Below are 21,500 nucleotides of genomic sequence, written 5' to 3'. Positions count from 1 at the left end.
AAAAAAAGTAGCAGCAAAGGCAAAATAAGCTGGAATTTGTTAGAAAAGCAAAGAGAAAATTTTTGAAAATGCTTCCAATTCAAGTCAGAATTAAGGTGAACATTAGTTGACACCAGCTTTGCAGAGCTGTAGATGTTTTGCTGTTGTTATTTCAAAAAAGAATCTATAATAAACATGTTCATTTGAGAAAAATACTGTGTTTGTTAACTTTTTGTAGCTGTCCCCAAGTTACTTTAAACTTTGTATGTTTTTCAATAACAGAGTATATCCTGGTTAGGATCTGTTCATAGCTGATGGATCTCCAAAAATTTTTCATGAAGGCAGCCAGCTTCCGAACATGTTCAATCTTGACAGCATTATACAGAGAGGCCTGGATGCCTCCCACAGACCTATGCCCTTTCATGGACAACATATTGAGTTCAAGAGCTTTATCGAGAAATCTTTTTTCTAAAGCATCATCTCCTTCGACATTGCCAATGCAGAATGGAATATTCATCTTGCTTCTATTTTGGGGCTCTACTGGACATGCGTAGAATCCTTGAGAATTATCAATAATCTCATAAATCATTTTGGATTTGATGGAGCTAAGCTTCTCCATAGCCACAGCACCTCCACTGTTTTTAATCCACTCCAGGACCAAGCCTTTGATGTAGATGCTGAAACATGGAGGCACGTTATACAAGGAGCTGTTTCCAGCCTGCACCTTGTATTCCAGGACCGAGGGACACTCTCGGAGGGCAAACCCCAGTTGGTCATCACTGACAATCACCACGGTGACCCCCGCAGAGGCAGCGTTCTTCTAGGCACCAGCAAAAGTCACACCAAACTTGGAAACATCCGCTGGCTTGGACAGGAAGTGTGAGGGCATGTTACAAACCAGTACTGCTCCTTTGACATCGGTTATAAAGTCCAACTCCACATCGTGGACCGTCTCATTTGCGCCATAATACACGGAGGAGGCATCCGAGTTGAGGTTCCAGGTGCTTGGATCTGGAATTTTTGTATAATTCCCAAATTTAGAGTGAACAATATTTATAGTCCCAAATTCCTTGGCTTCTTCTGCAGCCTTAGCTGACCAAGCTCTTGTCACCACATAGGCCGCACTCTTTCCTACTTTCAAGCCAATCAGCTTTAAGGGGACAGCACTGAACTGACTCGACCCACCTCCTTGCACAAAAATCACCTCGTAGTTGTCTCGAACAGCTAGCAATTCCCACACAAGAGTCTCTGCATTGTTAATAATCTTGGCAAAATCTAACGACCTGCAACTCATTTCAAGAACACTAATGCCAATTCCTTTGTTTGTAATAATTCGTTTTGCATCTCTAACAACACTGAGTGTGGCAGCTTGGTTGTACCAGGTCCAAAGTTGACCACCTACCTCGGGGTGACCATGCTGCGGCTGCGTTGGTGGCGAGTCAGCCAAGGAGGACTGAGCATGTGAACTACCAGCGTTCCCGGCCGCTGCGGTGCAAGTCTCACTGTTCTGAAATTTAAAAAAGTAAAATAAAAGTGTACATAAAACACATGCTTACGTACATGATCAAATGATATTCAACAATTTATAATTTATAAATATTACCTAAATGATTTATTTTAACAACCCAATGGTGGATGCTATCATCATTTCCATTCCATTCCCCAGATGAAAAAACTGGGTCTCAGGGATGCTCTCTAACTGGCCCAAGATCAGAGAGCTCATGCTCTCAAACACGTGTCCAGTGTTTGAAACTGTCTAGCCTGGCTCTCGGGTCTGTATCCTTCAACCATATAGTGTGCTGTTTTTGGTATATAAAACTTTTATCCAGCCTAATTTTGAATTTTCATTTTTTATTTATGAAAGTATTTTATTATTTAGAGTAAAATACATTTTAATTCTGTTCATTTTATACTTAAGGAAGTTTGTCTCTAGGTTTTAAAACCATATTTTAGTTTTGTTGTAAACAGGAAATGACAAACAATGAATTTGATCATGTCTGACAACATTCAAAAGGCTTGGAAGGAGCAGCTTATAAAGCAGCTGTTTGATTGCCTACGGTAAAACTCATAGAACGATCCGATTCTTTCCTGGAAGATTTACTTAGGAATGAAATAATACTAGGGAAAAATAAGTATGGGCAATGAAATGTAAACTGGGAATCAAAATGAAAAGCATAATAATTCAAACACCTTGATGTTTTTTAATTGCTATATAAAAAGAAGACATTGACTAGGATGTGTGTGGGGGGAGGGAGTTTGCCTTTTTGAAACAGCAGGACTGCCATCTCTCCCAACTGAAGGACAATGGCTCATGAATATACAGGGCACTGACACCGATGCCATTGAGCAAAAGCTTTTCTTAAGGCATATTCACCTGGCCCATCCCTAAGTTTACAAAATATTTCGTATGCATGGTACATGGGAGATGGAAAACTGTGTTAAAATGTCAAATCTCCTCCTAAAGAGGAAAAGTTTTGCAGACAAATCAAGAATGCAAACCATTTGTAAATCAGGGTTTTTTGTTTATTTGTTGATTTGTTTTTCTATGAAGTGTCTTTCGTAATTCAATGAAGGACAGTATTTCAGTTCCGGATGAAAAATCTGAAGCATAGTGACAGAACATAACTATTATTCATTCACTGAGAGGCAAAAGAATCATTTTTAATACAAATGTTGAGACGTGTGAAAGTAAAATCTATTCCTCTAGAAAGTATGTAGAAAAAGAGCTTATATATAACCAAAATACATTACCGTTCTTACAATTAGTTTGAGGTTTGGTAATTTTACAAAAAAGACCTGCTTTTTGGAGGAGAAAGTGATTAAATTGTGCCTGCCTTTCTTTCTTTCTTTCTTTCCTTCCTTCCTCCCTCCCTCCCTCCCTCTTTCTCTCTCTTTCTTTCTTTTTCTTCTTTCTTTCTTTCTTTTTCTTCTTTCTTTCTTTTTCTCTTTCTCTCTCTCTCTCTTTTATTTTTTGTTTTTTTAACAGAGTTTCGTTCTGTTGCCCAGGCTAAAGTGCAGTGGTGCCATCTCAGCTCACTGCAACCTCCACCTCCTGGGTTCAAACGATTCTCCTGCCTCAGCCTCCCAAGAACCTGGGACTACAGTCACACACCACCATGCCTGGCTAATTTTTGTATTTTTAGTGAAGATGGGGTTTCACTATGTTGGCCAGGCTGGTCTCAAACTCCTGACCTCAAGTGATCCACCCGTCTTGGCCTCCCAAAGTGCTGGGATTATAGGTGTGAGCCACTGCACCCAGCCAAATTGTGCTTTCTTTAAAATATATACTTCATGACTTTTGAAATTTGCAACCAGTAGATTTCATATCACAGCAGGCTTATCAAGAAGCTCAAATAATTTAGAATGAGAAGACTTCCCCTCTGGCAATATAATTTCCCACCTTGCTCAGAGATTAATACTTTAATCCTGGTATTGTTTAATTCATCATGCAATTCATATTCCTACCAATTAATCTCTATTCTGAGAAGATTTCAACTTAGTAGTTAACAAATAACTTTATTAAATGACATGTCTCAAATATGACTTCTTTGGGTCTGGATGTTTAATGTAACCCTAATTAGCATTAACTTTCTAAAAATTGTGACTAGATTAAACATCTTTTACTGACACTTGAGATTCTTATAATGCTATTCCTAATTCAAGAAATCTCAGTCTCAAGGAAACACCTAATATATGAAAACAAATAATATAAATGCAGTGCATAGAGCACCAACAATAGGCATGTATGCCCACATGGATCCATCATTTAAAATTTATTGTAGATTCCATGTGGGTTTCCATGCTTTTTAAAACACAGCCTCTGAGAGCAGAGGCCTAGATTGTGGAATATTCATACATTTGAGGGTTTTCTACATGATAAAATTTGCTTCAATCAGATGGATAAGGATAAAATTTGGCAATTTAAAAGTTAAAGGATTTTGAAGAAAGTAAGCCTTCTTCTTTCAAGGGACATTCTTTTAACCCTACTTACCATCTTTCTTGTTCCCACTCTATGCATCTTTCCAAAAAATATCATAGGATAAGGATGTTATTTTTGCTTTGTCTATTTGCTTTATTTTCACCAGGTCTTATAGGAAATAAAAATAATTATTTCATATAACATTATTTATGGCATCCTAATATGTGCCAGGGCCTCTTCTATCTGCTGGGAATAGAGCTCATAAATGGAGAACAATGTTCAAAATGTATTTGTTTAGTAAGCCATGTTTCCATTTTGACTGTCCCAGACTAGTCACTTTTTCTTTAGGAGCAGGGAGCTTCAGGCTCCAAAACCCAGCGTGACCAAATGTCAAGCAAGTCATTCCCACTGCCTTCTAATACTTTCACTTGCTGGCACAAAAGTCAACTATTTCCCCTGCTAGACCCAGCTCCTCTGGGAGGACTTCCTGGTCTTTGATCCCATTTCCAATAAAATGGACTAGTTGGTCTTGTTAGTATGCAGATACAGAGCATGCATTTGCTTATAATACCTCTTTTCCCTAAAAGTGTTATGTTAGTAAATTTCAAAACTACCTAGAAAAAAGTCACAAGAACAGCCCAATGAACAGCAATATAAACTTCACACTATTAAAAACATTCTGTGTATTTGCCTTACCTATTCACACCTGTGTCTTAACATTAGATAGTCAGTTCCCTTAAAACAATGTCTGAGTATTTCTTTAATGATCTCTCTTATGGTTAATTTTATGTTACAACTTGGCTAGGCTATGGTATTCAGTTGTTTGATCAAAGATCAGTCTAGATGTTGCTGTGAATGTGTATTTTTAGCTATGATTAACACTTCAATCAATAGTTACTGATTCGGTACCTTGGATAAAGCAGATTAACCTCCATAATGTGGATGAGCCACATCCAATCAGTTGAAGACCTTAAGAGCAATAACTAAGACTAACTGAGAAAGAAGGAATTCTCATGCAACATAGAAATTGCTCCCTAATTTTCCAGCTTGCCAACCTTCAGAATTAATACTAAAAATTGTAACATCAACACTTAACTTAATCTTCAGCCTGCCATGCTGATCTTGAACTTGCTAGCTCCCTAGCCTCACCATCATGTAGGCGAATTTCTAAAACTCTTCTTAAAAAAAAATACACACACATACACATACACACACACACACACACACATATGAGAGAGAAACTCTATATGTATCCTTCATATAACTATATATGTCCTATAGTTTCTTACTAATACAATCTGTACATCATTAATATATTCTCAACAGGTAACAGAGATCTTGGTACATATTGGAAATATGCTAGAGATGGTAATGGGTACTAAAAGAATGTGTTTTGAAGAAACTAGACTTAATTTCCTCAAAGTCCTTTACTGTTTATCTCAATTATTTGCTTATTTTTCCATGGTCATTTTGCTCCTACATTTTGCTTCCCCCATCTTTCATAAATATTTGCTTCAAAACTAGATTTGAGGAATAACTACTTAAGGTTTCTTTTATTTTATATGCTGGATAAAAGACATACCAGAAATCTGTACACATAGAAACAAAAGTAATGGAACAGTAATAAGGTACTGGGAAAGCTAATCCATCTTTATCAGCAGTATGATAGAAAGTATTTATTCGGTCTCATTTATTCACTATGGTGATGTAGTCTGAATCAGCACCCAGGCCCAAACATGAGCACCAAGTAATCAAAGCATGCAACGAGGATATGGGCACCAGATGGAAATTGAAAGCAATAGATAAAAATGCCTCAAAAAGAAAGGAAGTGTAGAAGGATTCTGGGATGATGGCAAAGTAGGAAAGACCAAATACCCACCTTCCTGCCTAGACAACAATCGTACTTTCAAAATGTGTTAGATGTAACTATTTTGGAGATCTGATGTCTATCCCATGTCTTTCAACTTCCAGAGGAAGGCTTAGATAGTAAATTGTGTTTAATTTTGGTCCATTCCATCTCTGAGCACAGTAACAAGTACCTAGTCCCGACACAAGCTCCACAGCAGGAAGCCATGAACATGTTCCTGTAGAAGCTTGTACACAGCTAGCAGGAGCCAGGGTGAGCAATAAGGACCCTTTTCTCCAAATATCAGAGATCTGTCTTCTGAGTTCTTATTACTGTTGTTGATCACAGAGGCACAGACGAAGAGGTGGGCAGGCATCCTTGCATCTCCCTCCCTGCTCTTACAAGCCTCCTCTCATAGGACTGAAGTGACTTCCAGAGGATTTAAAGGCCAGTATATTTTTTAAAAATGTCATCATTTCTTTTATTTTCTTACTTCATTTCCCCCTGTTTTTTTTTTCCCAGTTTAGGAGCCACAAACCAAAGTCTAGGGTGTTATGAAACAACAGAAGAAATAAAGAAGTCTCTGTGCATGCCCAGGGAAAGGCATAGGCTCAGAAAGACCAAACAAGAAATTAAGTTTATATGTCAGGCTGATAACTGACACAGAAATAGCTGGCAATAGTCAAAAAACAGAAACAAAAATCAACAAACCATGATGAAAGGGTAGTCCTATTTCCAGAGAGTTATCACGTTATTTGATTCAAATGTCTAGTTTTTAACCAGAAGAATCACCAGACATATGTCTTAATCTGCTAAGACTGCCATAACAAAATGCCATATACTGGATGACTTAAGCAACAAACAATTGTTTCTCACAGTTCTGGAGGCTAGAAGTCGGAGATCAGAGTGCCAGCATAGTTGACTTCTTGGTGAGGGCTCTTTTCATGGTTTGCAGTGGAATGCCTGCTTGCTGTATCATCACATGGTAGGGAGCGAGATCTCTCATGTCTCTTTATATAAGGATATTAATCTCACCAGTAAGGGCCCAAGTTTCATGTTCTAATCTAACCCTAATCACCTCCTAAAGGCCTCACCTCCAAATAATATCACATTGAAGAGTAGAGTTTCAACACAGGAATTATGGGAGGACACAAATATTCAGTCTATAACAGTATACAAAGGAACAGAAAATAAGGCCCATTCCAAGGAAAATCAAGCAATCAATCAACAAAAACTGTCCAGAATGACCAGATGTTGGAATGTGGAATTAATAAATAGAGACTTTAAAACAACTATCTCAAGCAACTAAAGGAAGATGTGGAGAAAGTCAAGAAAACAATTTATCAACAAAATGGAAACATCAATTAAAAAAAAAAAAGAAAGCCTAAAAAGACACCAATAAGAAATTTTGGAGCTGAAAATACAATAAATTAAAAAAAAAAACAACTCACTAGAGAGATTCAAATACAGATTTTAGCAAGCAGGAAGAAAGAAATAATGAATTCAAGATAAAATAATTAAAATTGACTTTGATGAAGAGAAAGAAAAAAGACTAAAGAACTGTGAAAAGAGACTAAGGGCATGTGATACCCTACAGCAGACCAACATATGTACTGTAGGAGTTTCAAAAGGAGAAAAGACACAAAGGGGCAGAGGAATATTTTAAGAAGTAATAGCCAAAACTTCCCAATTAGATGAAAGATATGAACATAAATATGCAGGAAGCTTAGTGAACTCCAAGTAAGATGAACTAAAAGAGACCCACACCATGACACATTATAATCAAATTGTTGAAAGACAAAGAGAGAAGGTTTTGAAAGAAGTAAGAGAGAAGCAATTTATTATATAAAAAGTATCCTCAATCAGACTATGAGCAAATTTTTCATTAGAAACTTTGAAAGCCAGAAATACTGAGGCCAATATATTCAAAGTACTAAAAAGAAAAAAAAAAAAAAAGGCCAAACCAAATCTGTCAACCAAAAATCCTATATCTCACGAAACTATCCTTCAAAAGTGAGGAAAATATTAAGACACTCCCAGATAAATAAAAGTGAAGGAGTTCATCACTACTAGACCTTCCCCACAAAAAATGCTAAAAGAAATCCTTGAGGTTGAAATAAAAATATAGTGGAAAGTAACTTGAAGCTTTATAAAAAAATAAAAATCACAGTAAAGGTAAAAGCAGAGGCATTTTATTAAAGCTATTGTTAACTTTGTTTGTTACTCCACTTTTTTTCCTACATAATTTAAGAAAAAATTTTAATTATTAGTAAAAACTAGTGTTATTGTAACATTATTACTCCACACTTTTTCTATATAACTTTAGATACTAATACATTAAAAATGTTAGTTTATATTTTTAGACTCATCATGTATAAAGATGTAATTTTATGACATCAATAACTGAAAGAGGGTGGGGATAACTGTACAGGAGTTTATATTGTGTATGTTATTGAAGTTAAGCTGGTGAAAATTCAAATTAGAATGTTATAACTTTAGTATGTTAAATGTAACACCCATAGAAACTACAAAGAAAATAACTATAGAATTTAAACATAACAAATGAGGAGAGAATTAAAACATTTCACTGCAAAAAAAATCAACTTAACACAAAGAAATTAGTAGTGCAGGAAATGAAGTACAAAAAAATCTATAAAATATGTAGTAAACAAATAGCAAATGACACAAATTCTTCATTATCAGTAATTACTTTAAATCTAAATGAATTAAAATCTTCAATTAAAAGACAAGGATTGGAAGAATAAATTTTTTTGAAAAGCATGATATAACCACATATGCCTAAAAGAGACTCAATTTAGATCCAAAGACACAGATAGATTGAAAATCAACAGATCAAGAAAGATATTTCATGTAAATAGCAACCAGAGAGAGTAGGGCTGACTATAGTAATATCAGACAAAATCAACTTTAAATCAAAGATGATTACAAGAGAGAAATAAAAACATTATATATTAATAAAAGTTTCAGAAGAAGAACATATAACAATTATAAGTATATACATCCCTATTAACAGGCCATCAAAATATATGAAGCAAAAATTTACAGCTTGAGGGAGAAATAGATCTAGAATAATAGAGACTTTTATACCTCACTCTCAGTAGTGGATAGAACAAACAGACGGAACATAAGTAAGGAAGTAGAGGACCTAGAACAATAAACTGATTAGACCTAACAGATGTATACAGGACACTCTAACAGACATTCTTCTCAAGTGAACACGGGATATTTTACAGGACAGACCATATCTATCTATCTAGACCACAAATGAAGTCTCGATGGACTTAAAAAGATAACTATCATACAAAATATCTTGTATGGGCACAACAGAATAAAATTAGAAATAAATAGCAGGAGAATAATTTAAAATTTCACAAATTTGTAGAAAATAAGCAACACACTTTTAAACAATCAATGAATCAAAGAAGAAATAACAGGGGAATTTAGAAAATGCCTACAGATGAATGAAAACATAAACACAATATTAAAAAAACTTATAAGACACAGCAGGAGTGGTTGCTATGGAGGAAATTTACAGCTGTAAACACTTTAGCATTTTTCACAAGAGTAAAAACATGAAAGCAACTCAGTGTTCATTGAATAGACAAATGGATAAGAAAATGTGGTATATCCATATAACAGAATATTATTCAACCTTTAAAAGGCAGAAAATTTGGAAGCATGCTACAACATAGGTGAATCTTGAGGACAGGATGCTATATGAAATAAGTCACAAATAGACATATACTGTACAATTCCACTTATATAAGGGACCTAAAAAAGTGTAATTTATAGAGACAGGGAGTGGAATTGTGCTTATTAGGGGTTGAAGGAAGGGGGAAATGGGGTATTTTTATTTAATGGGCAAAGAGTTTCAGTTCTGCAAGGTGAAATTGCCCTGGAGATGGACAGTGGGGATGGATGAAAAACCATTTTAAAATATGTAATTCAGTGGCATTAAGTACATTCATGCTTAATGTACTTCAATATCCATACTTAATGTATACATATACATAATACCACTGAATTGTATACATGTACTTAATACCATTGAATTGCATACTTTAAAATATTTGAAATTGTGTATTTTATGTTATGTGTATTTTACAGGAATCAAAAACACTTTATTAAAGTGATAAAGAAAAAAGGGAGAAAGGGAGGAAGGAAGAAAGAAAGGAAAGAAAGGAGGGATGGAGGAAGGAATACAGGGAGCAAAGAAGGGAGGGAGGGAGGAAGGAAGGAAGGAAGGAAGGAAGGAAGGAAGGAAGGAAGAAAGGAAGGAAGGAAGGAAGAAAGGAAGGAAGGAAGGAAGGAAGGAAGGAAGGAAAAAAGGAAGGGATGGAGGGAGGGAGGAAGGAAAAAGGAGGGATTAAGATTAAATTAAGGTTCTTAAGCAAGTAATGCCTGAGATCAAAGTTAGAAAGACTGGGGAATCATCACCTGAGAACTTCAGGCAGATTAGATAAGTATGCAACAAAACGTCTTTTTATTCTTGATGTCCTTTCTTAGATTCTATTCCTCTATTAGGTTTTGCTAACACACTGTCTAGGAGAAATATTCTTTTAAGGACCTGGGAGGGAGGCCCAAAATACAGATTCCAAAATACAGATAAAAAACTGCACATGACAACAAAAAAGGTAATACACATTTAATTATATATCTACACACTATTTTGTGTTGTCAACTAGTTAACTGCAACTCAATTGAACTCTTAAACAGTAGCATATAAATTATAGTTGTATATGGAATAGCCCGACTTTAAGTAATTTGGTAACATGGTGATGAGCCTTTTAAGAGAAAGAATCAAAGGCCTACAAAAATATTTTGGTTTTATTCCAACTTAGAGACTAACACTCTTGGACTTGATCCTGCTGCTTTTCTGTATGTTTTTACAAATTTAACTCCTTTTAAATAGTAATAAAATAAAAATTAAAAAGAAGGGAAAATAATACTTTATTTTAAGCTATATAAATCAGGGCAGGGTTTTTGTTTAACATAAATTTCTAGATCCATTTGTGTTCCTTCAAACTGTAAAATACCTTAAAGTTTAAATTCCATATTTTTCACATTAACTTTAAATCTTTAAAAATGTCCTTTGTGTAGAGAATCCATGGGTAAATTTGAGAGAGAAATCAGTTTGCCTTGTTTCCTGAGTTCCCAGATGGAAGCAAACGAAAGGGAGCACAGGATGAAGAAGTGGCCACCATTGTACACACACAGGTAAAAACGAATCCAGGAAGGTAGCGGATGAATGTGGTGCTGATTGCCCAGCAGGACAAGCAATTTTGTTTTATTTGATAGTGCGTACAGAATGTATTTGCCTTTGAAATGTTTTTAAATTTTTGGCAGCTGAGGCTTCTGTTTCGTACTTCTAATCCCAAGCATTTGAATATGACGTTATTTAAACATGGGAGCCAAGATAAAATAGGCATCTTTGGGATGAAAATTAGCCAGCTGCCAGGAAGTAAGGGTTGTGCAATAAACAACTGAGATTGCTGTCCCTTGCCCAGCCTGGAGACTTCTCAGCAAGCCCAGGAAGCATCTGTTCTGCATCTCCTGAGAATGTTCCTTCCATGCAGGACGACCATCGCTGACCTCTTTGTGCAAAGGCGATAAAGCCAACTTACAAGCCTAACATTGCTCATGTCCTTTGGGGTAAAAATGTTAAGATTCCAGTCACACTTATATTAATGAAAAGCATAGCGTTTAACATCACTATTGTAACTTCATTGTTAAATAAACAATTGTATTAAAGTTGAAATAATAAAATGAATAAAGTAATACAAAGTGTCAGTGAAATTATGTGATATCTGTCAAGGTAGTTTAGAAATTATAAATCATTAAAATATTTCCTCAATATCTATCCTACCATTAAAAGTGATTTTTCTATTTTGATAGAATCAAACACATAAATGGCATAAGCCTTGGATTTTGGTTTCAATACTATTGTTTTGTATTGCATCTATAACCATAATAGATTGACAGTCACAGGTAGAATAAACCGTCACCACTGAGGACCATTACAATAGAGTATAAAAAATAGCTCAATGAGAAGGATAAAGAAATATTCCTAAATTAACAGCATTAAGGGCTTTTACATATAATATTAAATAACCTTTAACATAAACAGAAAATTTTCTAATTTTTTACACGATTTCATAGAAATGTTACACATGATAACCTAGAACTGGAAAAAGCACAAATGTTCATCAATAGATGGACAGACAAACAATCTGTGCTATAAATATGAAATAGAATAATACTCTTCAACAACAAATGGGAATGAACTAGTGATTCACATGCACATGGACAGAACCCAAAACATAATGCTTAGTGAAATAAACCAGACCGAAAGACTACAAACTATGATTTCATTCACAAATGATGATTTCATTACATGAAGTTCTAGAATAGATAAAAGTAATCCATAGTGACAGAATTCAGATCAGTGTTTGCTTGAGGTAAAGAGTGAGGGTTGATTTCAGAGACGCCCTGGGGACATTTGTGGTGATGCACATGTTTCGTATCTTGATGGTGGTGCTAGTTTTGTGAGTGTACATATTTATATTGCTATGGGTAATTGCATGTTTCAGTAAACAGTTGACTTTGTACTTTTCAATGAATTTTAAAGCCCATTTCTGTCCAGAGCTACACTGTTCAATACAGTAGACACAAGTCATATGGGGCTACTTAGTTTAAATATAAGTAGCTAAAATTAAATAAAAGTTCAAATTTAGTTTCTGAGTTGTCCTTGCTGCATTTCATACATTCAATAGTCCTATGTGGCTAGGAATTATCATACAAGATCGTGCAATATAGAATAGTTTCAACATTGTAGAAATTTCCACTGGACAGTGCCAGTTTAGAACATACATGAAGACTTTTCAAAATGTATTTCACTGTAAAATTATCATCACTGAATTGTGTATCCAAGCTCAACATTTGGGTAATGCTCAGTCTAACTGCTTCCCTCTCATTTGTGAGATAATAAAACTTTTAAGGCAAGACAATTCTCTGGATATTCAATAACATCTGACAGAGTCAAGAGCTGGTGTACAGAACAGCCTAGTTTCCCTTCCAGTTTATTACAATTCCAAAGAGCCTTTGCGAGTTTAGGAGCATAGGTAGAAGACGCCAATTGCACCAACCACAGTGGGTGAAAAAGAACATAAAATAAGTGATTTATTGAGAAAAAGAATGAATGAATAAATGATGAATTCCTATAATGTGTTGATTAAAGTTATCTGACATATGTGATAAGTTTCAAAGATGATCTTGAGAAAATCTTTGTTAAAATCCTGTGATAAAAAAGTGGAAGCTTTTCCAACTTTACAAACACAAAGATAAATGGAACCTATAAACGATTTTTTTATGGAAAACATGAAACTAAGAAAAATTCCACAAGTTGGAGGAAACAGTACTAGATTTTCCCAGGAAAACTCTTATCCTTGAATTTAAGCTGAGCTACTAATCAATATTTAAGCATGCATAGCATTACAAGTTCAAAGTAACATGACTTCTGGCTTTTGTGAATGTATAACTATAATTAATACAATCCAATATTTAAAAATGTGTTAAAAGTTTAAAAGGAATATTTCAGTTTAAAAGATATTTTCGCAATTTGGTCATTCATCATATGGTATGCAATGCCTGTTGCTTGCAGGTTAGCTTTGCCAGTCTATCAGATAGTAACACACGTTCCTTTTGTATGTTTTATTAATGCTTAAGTTAATCCTGATGTGGTCCAAATTAGAAATCTTGAAAACACAGAACTTCAGAAGAAAATATGACATTTTCAGGTTAGACTCATACTATTTGAAAAATGTTAGCTAAAACTCAATTATGTGGATCAAAGCAAAGACAGATTGGACGGGGGCTGTGGCTCATGCCTGTAATTCCAGCACTTTGGGAGGTCGAGGCAGGTGGATCACAAGGTCAAGATTATCAAGACCGTCCTGGCCAATATGGTGAAACCCCGCCTCTACTAAAAATACAAAAACTAACTGGGCGTGGTGGCGCATGCCTGTAGTCCTAGCTACTCGAGATGTTAAGGCAGGAGAATTGCTTGAACCCAGGAGGCAGAGGTTGCAGTGAGCCAAGATGGTGTCACTGCACTCCAGACTGGTGACAGAGTGAGACTCCATCTCAAAACAAAAAACAGAAAACAAAAAAGACAGCTCTACATACACTTGAAATAGTTGCCACAGCAAAAAATCTTATAGCTAGACTGATAAATTCATGGTTCATAAATATACTTGGTAAAATATTATAATATATAGATATATAAATTCATCAAATCATTTTTAATGTGCTCATGTTTTTCATTATTAAGAATTTGCAAATTATAATATGTTTAGTTAATACATTTTTGGGAAGCAATTATTTATTGCATGGTGTTGCATAGATCTTGAAGAAGAGACCTAGTAAATAATACAAATCTTTTTCAGAGGCATCTGAACTTCAGTTGGCAGTAATTTGGGGGTAGGTTGCACCCAGATGGTTAAGGATTGCTTATGATATATTTTCATCAATATGTCTTATCTTTCATTAATATTATTTTAACATTTTCTACTTAATTAGAAAATATAAAGCTTGCAACTTCTTGTTTAAAAAGCAAATCTCTAAACACTCTTCTATGGAATTCAAATCTTATTATTAAAATTGTATTTGCTAAAGCTAACTGACTTCTGGATGACCCCAGCCCGGTACTGATCAGAGCAGGGAGGAGAAGAGCTCACCCCTAAGTTGCCTCCATCTCTGCACAATGTCTGACATCCTAACATTTTATAACTTTATTTCTTTCCAGCGGCCTGGGCTTGCTGTGCTTCCACAATGCAAAGAGTTGGATAAAGTAAAATGCCGTTCAATAAGTGTCATGCCTCTGAGAATTGTAAGGGTTAATTAAATTGTGATATGATAAGACAAAATAACCAGAGATTAGAGAATTTTAGAACTTTGTTTTCAACACAGTGCAAACTTAATATTTAATCTACAATCAATATTATTTCAAAAACCACAGAAGCTTATCCCCCCTGGGCATGAAGTCCTTTCACATTGAGACTGTGTTCTTCTTCTGATGGCTGACACTGATGAACTCTGACTATAACATCCCATTTAATAGTGTCTGAAAAGGGATTTCAAGAGACAGCTTGGCCGTTGGAAATATCACTGGCTTAGTAACTTTTATGGTTATCTAATCATATGGGCTTGTTGACAATGTTTACGTACCAAAGTATTGAAGACTGACATCAGGACGCTCTGTCACAAGCCAGACTAAAATTGAGGTGTGTATGCTTTGCCAAAGACACTGCCTGTCTAAATAATGTGATTTCCAAACCTATGACTGAGAGTTAGACTTGATGATTAAAAGTTGTTTACAAAGATTCCTCTTGTCAAATACATTCGTTGTCTTTTCATTGAATTCAGTATTACATGAAAGCATTTTGGAATATTCTGCCAGTAACTCTGCAAAAATTCCAAATTCTTGTTTAGACACCATCTGTGCAATAAAAGTTAAACAATGTACATTACAGGAAAGTTTTATGGAAGTTTTTTCCCTGCTGCCATTGTTACTTCATTCAATAACTTAGATTTTTAAGTCTTTGAAGAGGAGTTTCATGTTTCAAAGTGTCCGCCTTGCCTAACACAGTATTCCGTGATACAGCATGTCTCTTCACAATCTGGTCCATTGTCTAGGAGCATCAGCCTCACCTGGGTCTTCAGAAAGTCAAATTCTCAGGTCCCGACATAGATAAACTGAATTAGAAAATGGTTGGGCATAAGAATGTATGTTTTTGCAAGCCCTGCGTGTAGCACGACTCACTATACAGATAATCGTGATGCCCATTTACCTGTGAGGAGCTCTGGACTACAGCGCCGCAAGAACCTCAGGGTACCGTGATCTACCTAAAGCTGGAGTCTCTTCGCAACAAGGCACCCTATGCACCATTGCTGAACATCTCCGGAAACATGGAACTCAGCACCCCAAAAGTAACTCATTGAGTCTTCAGGGTTCTTAGAAATGTTAAAAAGCATCTTCTGATTAGAAGCCAAAAATCTTTAAAACCCAGGTGATGGCCTACTCAGTACAGTTTCCATTCTTAGGTGCTTAACTCTAAACAACATGTTCTGAATTTTAGTTGAGAATAATGAGCAGACACATCATTTTATGCAAATTATCTTTCTCATATCTTAAAAAATTTCTCCTGTAAGCCAAAATTCCATTTTAAAATGTGTTAGAAATTCACTCTACTAAGTTGCAAATGAATTCTGGTCCTCACACTTGACATGTATGAGGCCTTAGAAAATAATAGTCCTGGTGCCTCCACAGGAAATGTGGAAGAGGGTGCCACTTTGTAAGTCATCTTTGAAAGCCAGTCTTGACTCACTGACATTGGTCATTGGCTTGAATCATTTCAAGCAGCATTCCTCTTCCCTGCTGGTGTTACTGACAAAGGGTGATTTTACTTGTTTGTTTTTATTTGTTTGTTTGTTTGTTTTTGAGATAGAGTCTTGCTCTGTTGCCCAGGCTGGTGTGCAGTTGCAGGATCTAGGCTCATTGCAACCTCTGCCTCCCAGGTTCAAGTGATTCTCCTGCCTCAGCCTCCCAAGTAGCTGAGATTAGAGGCCCACGCCACCATGCCTGGCTAATTTTTGCACTTTTAGTAGAAACAGGGTTTTACTATGTTGGCCGGACAATCTCGAACTCTTGATCTCAAGTGATCCACCCACCTCGGCCTCCCATATTGCTGGGATTATAGGCATGAGCCACCATGCCTGGCCTGACAAAGAGTTTTAAATTGAAATAATAATGTTAAAATAATTTACTAACATCAAAAGCTTTAGAATAAGTAATGTTTTTACTGGTTCACAGGCAAGTATACTTGATACAAAGGAAAAATTAGTTGGAAATCCAAAAACATAAAAATAAAAATGATGATAAAACTTAGGTTAAACCTTTTTAAACCCAAGAGTGAGTGGGACCCTGAATGAGCAGGGGCTGGCAGCCTGGCAAGTCCACCAAGAAGCCCCTTGGTGAGCTACCGTCACTGCTTCTGCATGAGCTTATTTTCTTCACTAGGATTTTATTGTCCAGTCCATAAATATGAATTTTACATACAACAATAAAAGGAACCATAAATAGAAAAATCTTTCTAGAAGCAAAATAAATGGAAGCAATTTAAATGTATGCCTACTTGATAGAATATTTTGCTGTCCTTAAAAGGAACACGGGGAAGTGGCAGACACTCTCTTTTGACCACACTTGAGTCAAGGTCTTCTGACTCCTTTCTGACTAGGCCTGACCTTGGCTTACCTCACTGTCCTTGCAGAATCCAGTTTGAGCAAGAATCCTGCTGACATCCCTCATCCTTAGTATGTAACCTTCCTCCATATCCTATCACCTTGGCCTGACTGCAGCAAGGAGTCTGTCGAGTGGGACTGACAAGAATCCCCCTTGAGTGATGACCCCTCTTAGTAATTTTCCACCCACTGACCCTACCCTGCTCCTTGGCTATAAACCCCTACTTGTCCTTGTATTCAGAATTCAGCTCACTTTCTCTCCTCCACTGCAGGACCCCATTGCAGTGTCCCTGCCTCCTGTGATGCTGCTCCTTGAATGAAGTCCACCTGACCACCTTTAACAATGCCATAAATAATGTCTCCCACACTCTTGGTGCTGTGGCTCAGCTAGGATTGGATTAATCACAAACCCACCTCTGGCCCTGGGCTTCTCACCCAGGACCCGGGTGCTCACCTTTGGAAGCCTTGATCTCCACAACTGAATGATTGATTCACTGATGAATCTAATTCCTGACCCAGTCCTCTGGGAGATGGCCCCTGAAGTGCAGTGAGAACAGATTTGCTTCTCATCTCTGCGTGCTCTGGAGCAGTATCCGAGTCTAGTCCCAGGCTTTTGGAAAGGCACCTGCTGGGCCGGAGGTCTTTCCTCTGGGCTCTTTGCTCCGAGTGGGGTTATATGCATTCCCCAACTCCTAGACCTGGTCCTGGTCACAGAAATTCTTCCTGGGTAACTTTTCTGTCAAGAAGAAATTACTCCTAGAGTCCCTCTCCCTGGGCTGGAAGATTGTCCTGTTTTTTTGTGTGTGTGTCTTGAGTGGGAATCCACTGTCCATTGCCTAGGTGGACTTTATTTTTCCTGGCTTCTCTAGAACCCCTGCTGCCTATATGCTCTTCCATTTCTATCCTCTTCAGTTCTTGCTAGGATAATATTGCTGAACAACTTCAATGGACTTTTTGGGAAACTTAAGATCTCCTCAGACTGACTCCCCTGGGACCTCTCCTTCCTATGTTTCCTCTCCTCGTTTCTCCTCTCATCACCTTTAATCATCCCATCCACTCCCTTGAATCCTTCCAGGTGCCCTCAAAACCCCTGCCTACTGCACTTCTCCATCCACTCCTGCCAGATCTTTCCCTACCTCCTGTAGCTCCTCAATTCCCTCCTGGGGATTCTCGAGGGACTCAGGAACCCTCAAAGGCAACTACCTGAAACTGAAAAGAAAAACAAAAGAGTAATTGAAAATAGACTGAATATTTTGTCTACCCACCATGACCTGCCTTTAACAAAAATACTGTTGAGTTGGTCTAGCAAGAATCTTCCCATTGGCTGTGATGTTTCTGCTTAGTAAGCTTCCATCTACTTACTCCCATTGGTTCCTTTGTTATGAATAGCCACTTGTCCTTGTATTTGGAGTAAAGACCAATCTCCCCTCCTCTGCTGGAACCGGCTGCAATAGTCCCAGCACCTGTTGTGATCATTTCCTCTTGAATGAAGTCTGTCTTTTCACCATTCACAAGCGTCATTGAATAATTTTTTTCTTTAACAGATGGCATTACTTAATTTATGTATTTATATAGTTATTTATCAGAAAAATAAAGCAAAACCCTATGTAAATTAGTTTTGATTACATCACTATAAAATGGAATTCGTGTATAGAAAAGGATAGAAAAAAATCAAGGATGTTTTAAAAGTATTTATTAGAGCAGTGAAACTGGAATTGAATTTATGTTTCTAAAAATAAAAATGCACAATCCCTTAGCGCTATGTTTTTTTTTAGAACTATAGATAGATACACTTTCCATCTTTCAGGTCTTCACGTGTTAATTCTTGTGTCAGGCCTCCAGAGACTATTAGAGATCATGTGTTCAGTGTTTTTATAGCACCTCCACAGTCAGACACTTCCTGATGGAGACCAAGATCCCAGCTCAGAGTACAACGCAAAAGACGTGCAGAGGAGAGGAGAGTCAAGTGCATAAAGTCTACCCTTGCCATGTGGAGGCTGCATGAGATGGTGCACCAAGACTGCAAAAGCCACAGAGAAGGCTGCCCGCTGTGGAAATGAGGCCCACCTTGCAATCTCATTTTATGATTCGAATTCACACAACAGTCTGTATGAATTGCACAACAGCCTTGTGTTACCACACTTGGCACATTTTTTCCCACATCTCATTAAATGTTGTTAAATGTCCTCTTTGGGTAGCAATTTACATGAAGTTTAATTTGTGTGAGTGCAATATTGTATAAACTTCTCTATAATAAATAGAGAAGTGTCTCTGTTTATTATCTAGGTCTGTTGTTCATGTGCTGATCTTGAATGTCTAAAATGTTAGTAAGTAAATCATGTGTAAGACCTACATTCCCTAAACCAATGATCTGTTTCCAGTTCTGTGACTTTTGTCCCTATTTTGGGTGACACTCACCTGCATTGCTAAACCTGCCTGGTATTCTCACTGGAGGCTTCAAAGTATTTTGCTCAAACTGGTGTCATCTCTTCTCCTCTGTACCCTCCCGTGGCCACCTTTCCCTCCAGCACTTTCCATCTTTCTAGTTGACACAACATCTACACAGCTGCCCAAGGCAAACCCTGAGTCATCTTCGATTCCCTTTTCTCAAAATTGACACTGAATCACTAATGAAGTGCAGTAAATTGTATCTCCTTAACTGATTAAATGTGTTTCATTCTTGCTATTCTTAAGAACACCTCCTTAGCTCAGAATCTAATTATCTCTTTCCCAGATTGTCAATACCCACAAAAGGAAAAGTGATGGTCGTTTTCATGAATGGCACTGGAGAAATTGATTTTCCCTATGGGAGAACAAGAAACTAACCCCTAATTCACACCATGCTCAATTTGATAATCAATTAGTAATTAATTCAAGATAAATTATAGACTTCAATGTGAGGATAAAACAATAATGCCTCTGGAAGAATGCATACAAGGATATTTTCATAACTTGGCTGGATTAAAATAAGACTAAAAAAGGGCTCATTACAATGGATTTGTGTTCCTAAAAAAAAAAAGTAAAACAAAGAAAAACAGTTAAGAAAGAATAAAAAGGTAAGCCACAGCCTGAGAGAACAGATTTGCAATATTTGTCCAAGCAGTAGTGCCCAGACTGTATATCTAAAGGTCAAAGAAGACAAGCCAACCATATTTCAAAAAAATGATAGAGGAAATATTTGAATAGGCATTGTTCAAAAGGAGATCTCTAAATAGTAAATAAGCATAAGAAAGTGTATTCAGTATAATAATTCAACAGGGAAATGCAGAGGATATTCCCTGATATAAAAAGATATATCACTACACACAGATCAGAATCCTTAAAGCTTCCAAGACTGTCAATACAAATATTGACAAGATGCAGAATTTTCATACATGTGATGGTGTGTAAATTGATTAAACTATTTTAGAAAACTAAAATATCAGGTCCTATTTTCTAATGCGAAACAGTTACTGACTCTATAACCCAGCAATTTTATCCCTAGGTTTACATCCAAGAAAAATTAAAGTATATGTCCATCAAAAGATACGTACTAAAGTATTTGTTGCAGCTGTACTGATAATAGCCAAAAGCTGAAAATAAAAAAAAAAAAATCCATCAAAAGAAAAATGAGTTTAAAAGTGGTGGAATATAATTAAATTCCATATAGCAGTAAAAGAGAACTACTGCTACATGAAAGGGCATAGATGAATTTCACGGACATAATATGGAGCAAAAGAGGCCAGACATCAAATGATACATTCTGGATGTATATGACTTTCAGGATCAGGTATTAAAAATAGAAGATAAAGCCAGAAAAGTACTCATCTCTTTTCTCTGCAAGGACACTGACTAAAAGATGTACACTGTACAATTCTAAATGCTACAGTTGTTCTGTACCTCAATCTGGTTAGTGGATATACTAGGGTATGCATGTGTAAAAAGTCAAAACATTTTACATTAAGATGTGTGCACCAAATTGTGTGTATATTATATCTTAATAAAAAGTTATAGCTGTCCAAATACATAACAATTTTAAAGACCTTCCTACTTAACTGCTCATTCCTCATTCTCTCACCAAGGAAATCTTTCTAAAATGCAAATCTGATCACGCTGGCCCTAGAAGTGTCTTTCTTTGCTTGTTCTTCTTTGCTGCTTTCAGACAGAGATTTTAATGAATTGGCCTCTGTCTACGTCTCAGTACTGCCCTCTCCCACACCCACTTTTGAAACCTACTGTGAGCTCTCTCAACGTAACTGCTGGTCCTCTCTTTTCTCCTGAGTCTGTCTGTGTCTTTCCAAAGCTGTTTCTACCTAAAACATTCTTAAACCGTTTTTCTAGCCAGAGAAGTCTATTTATCCTCAAATTCAGCTCAGGTGTTGCCTTTTCTAGGTGGACTCCTGGTTACCCTCCCTGATCATGGGTTAAGTACACCGGTTGATGCACATCTTACTTCTC

At 36.6% G+C, this 21,500-nt stretch overlaps 1 pseudogene; it reads right to left on the bottom strand.

Moving 5' to 3' along the window:
* Positions 1 to 284: 284 nt before the first annotated feature.
* LOC105553467 lies at positions 285 to 1,473 on the bottom strand (annotated as a pseudogene).
* Between the last annotated feature and the right edge of the window lie 20,027 nt (positions 1,474 to 21,500).

The sequence above is a fragment of the Mandrillus leucophaeus genome, unplaced genomic scaffold (genome assembly GCF_000951045.1).
Source record: "Mandrillus leucophaeus isolate KB7577 unplaced genomic scaffold, Mleu.le_1.0 Scaffold598, whole genome shotgun sequence".
In the NCBI taxonomy this organism is placed as follows: domain Eukaryota; kingdom Metazoa; phylum Chordata; class Mammalia; order Primates; family Cercopithecidae; genus Mandrillus; species Mandrillus leucophaeus.
Note: the sequence above shows the minus strand (reverse complement) of the source record. Positions and strands in the feature narration are given on the sequence as shown.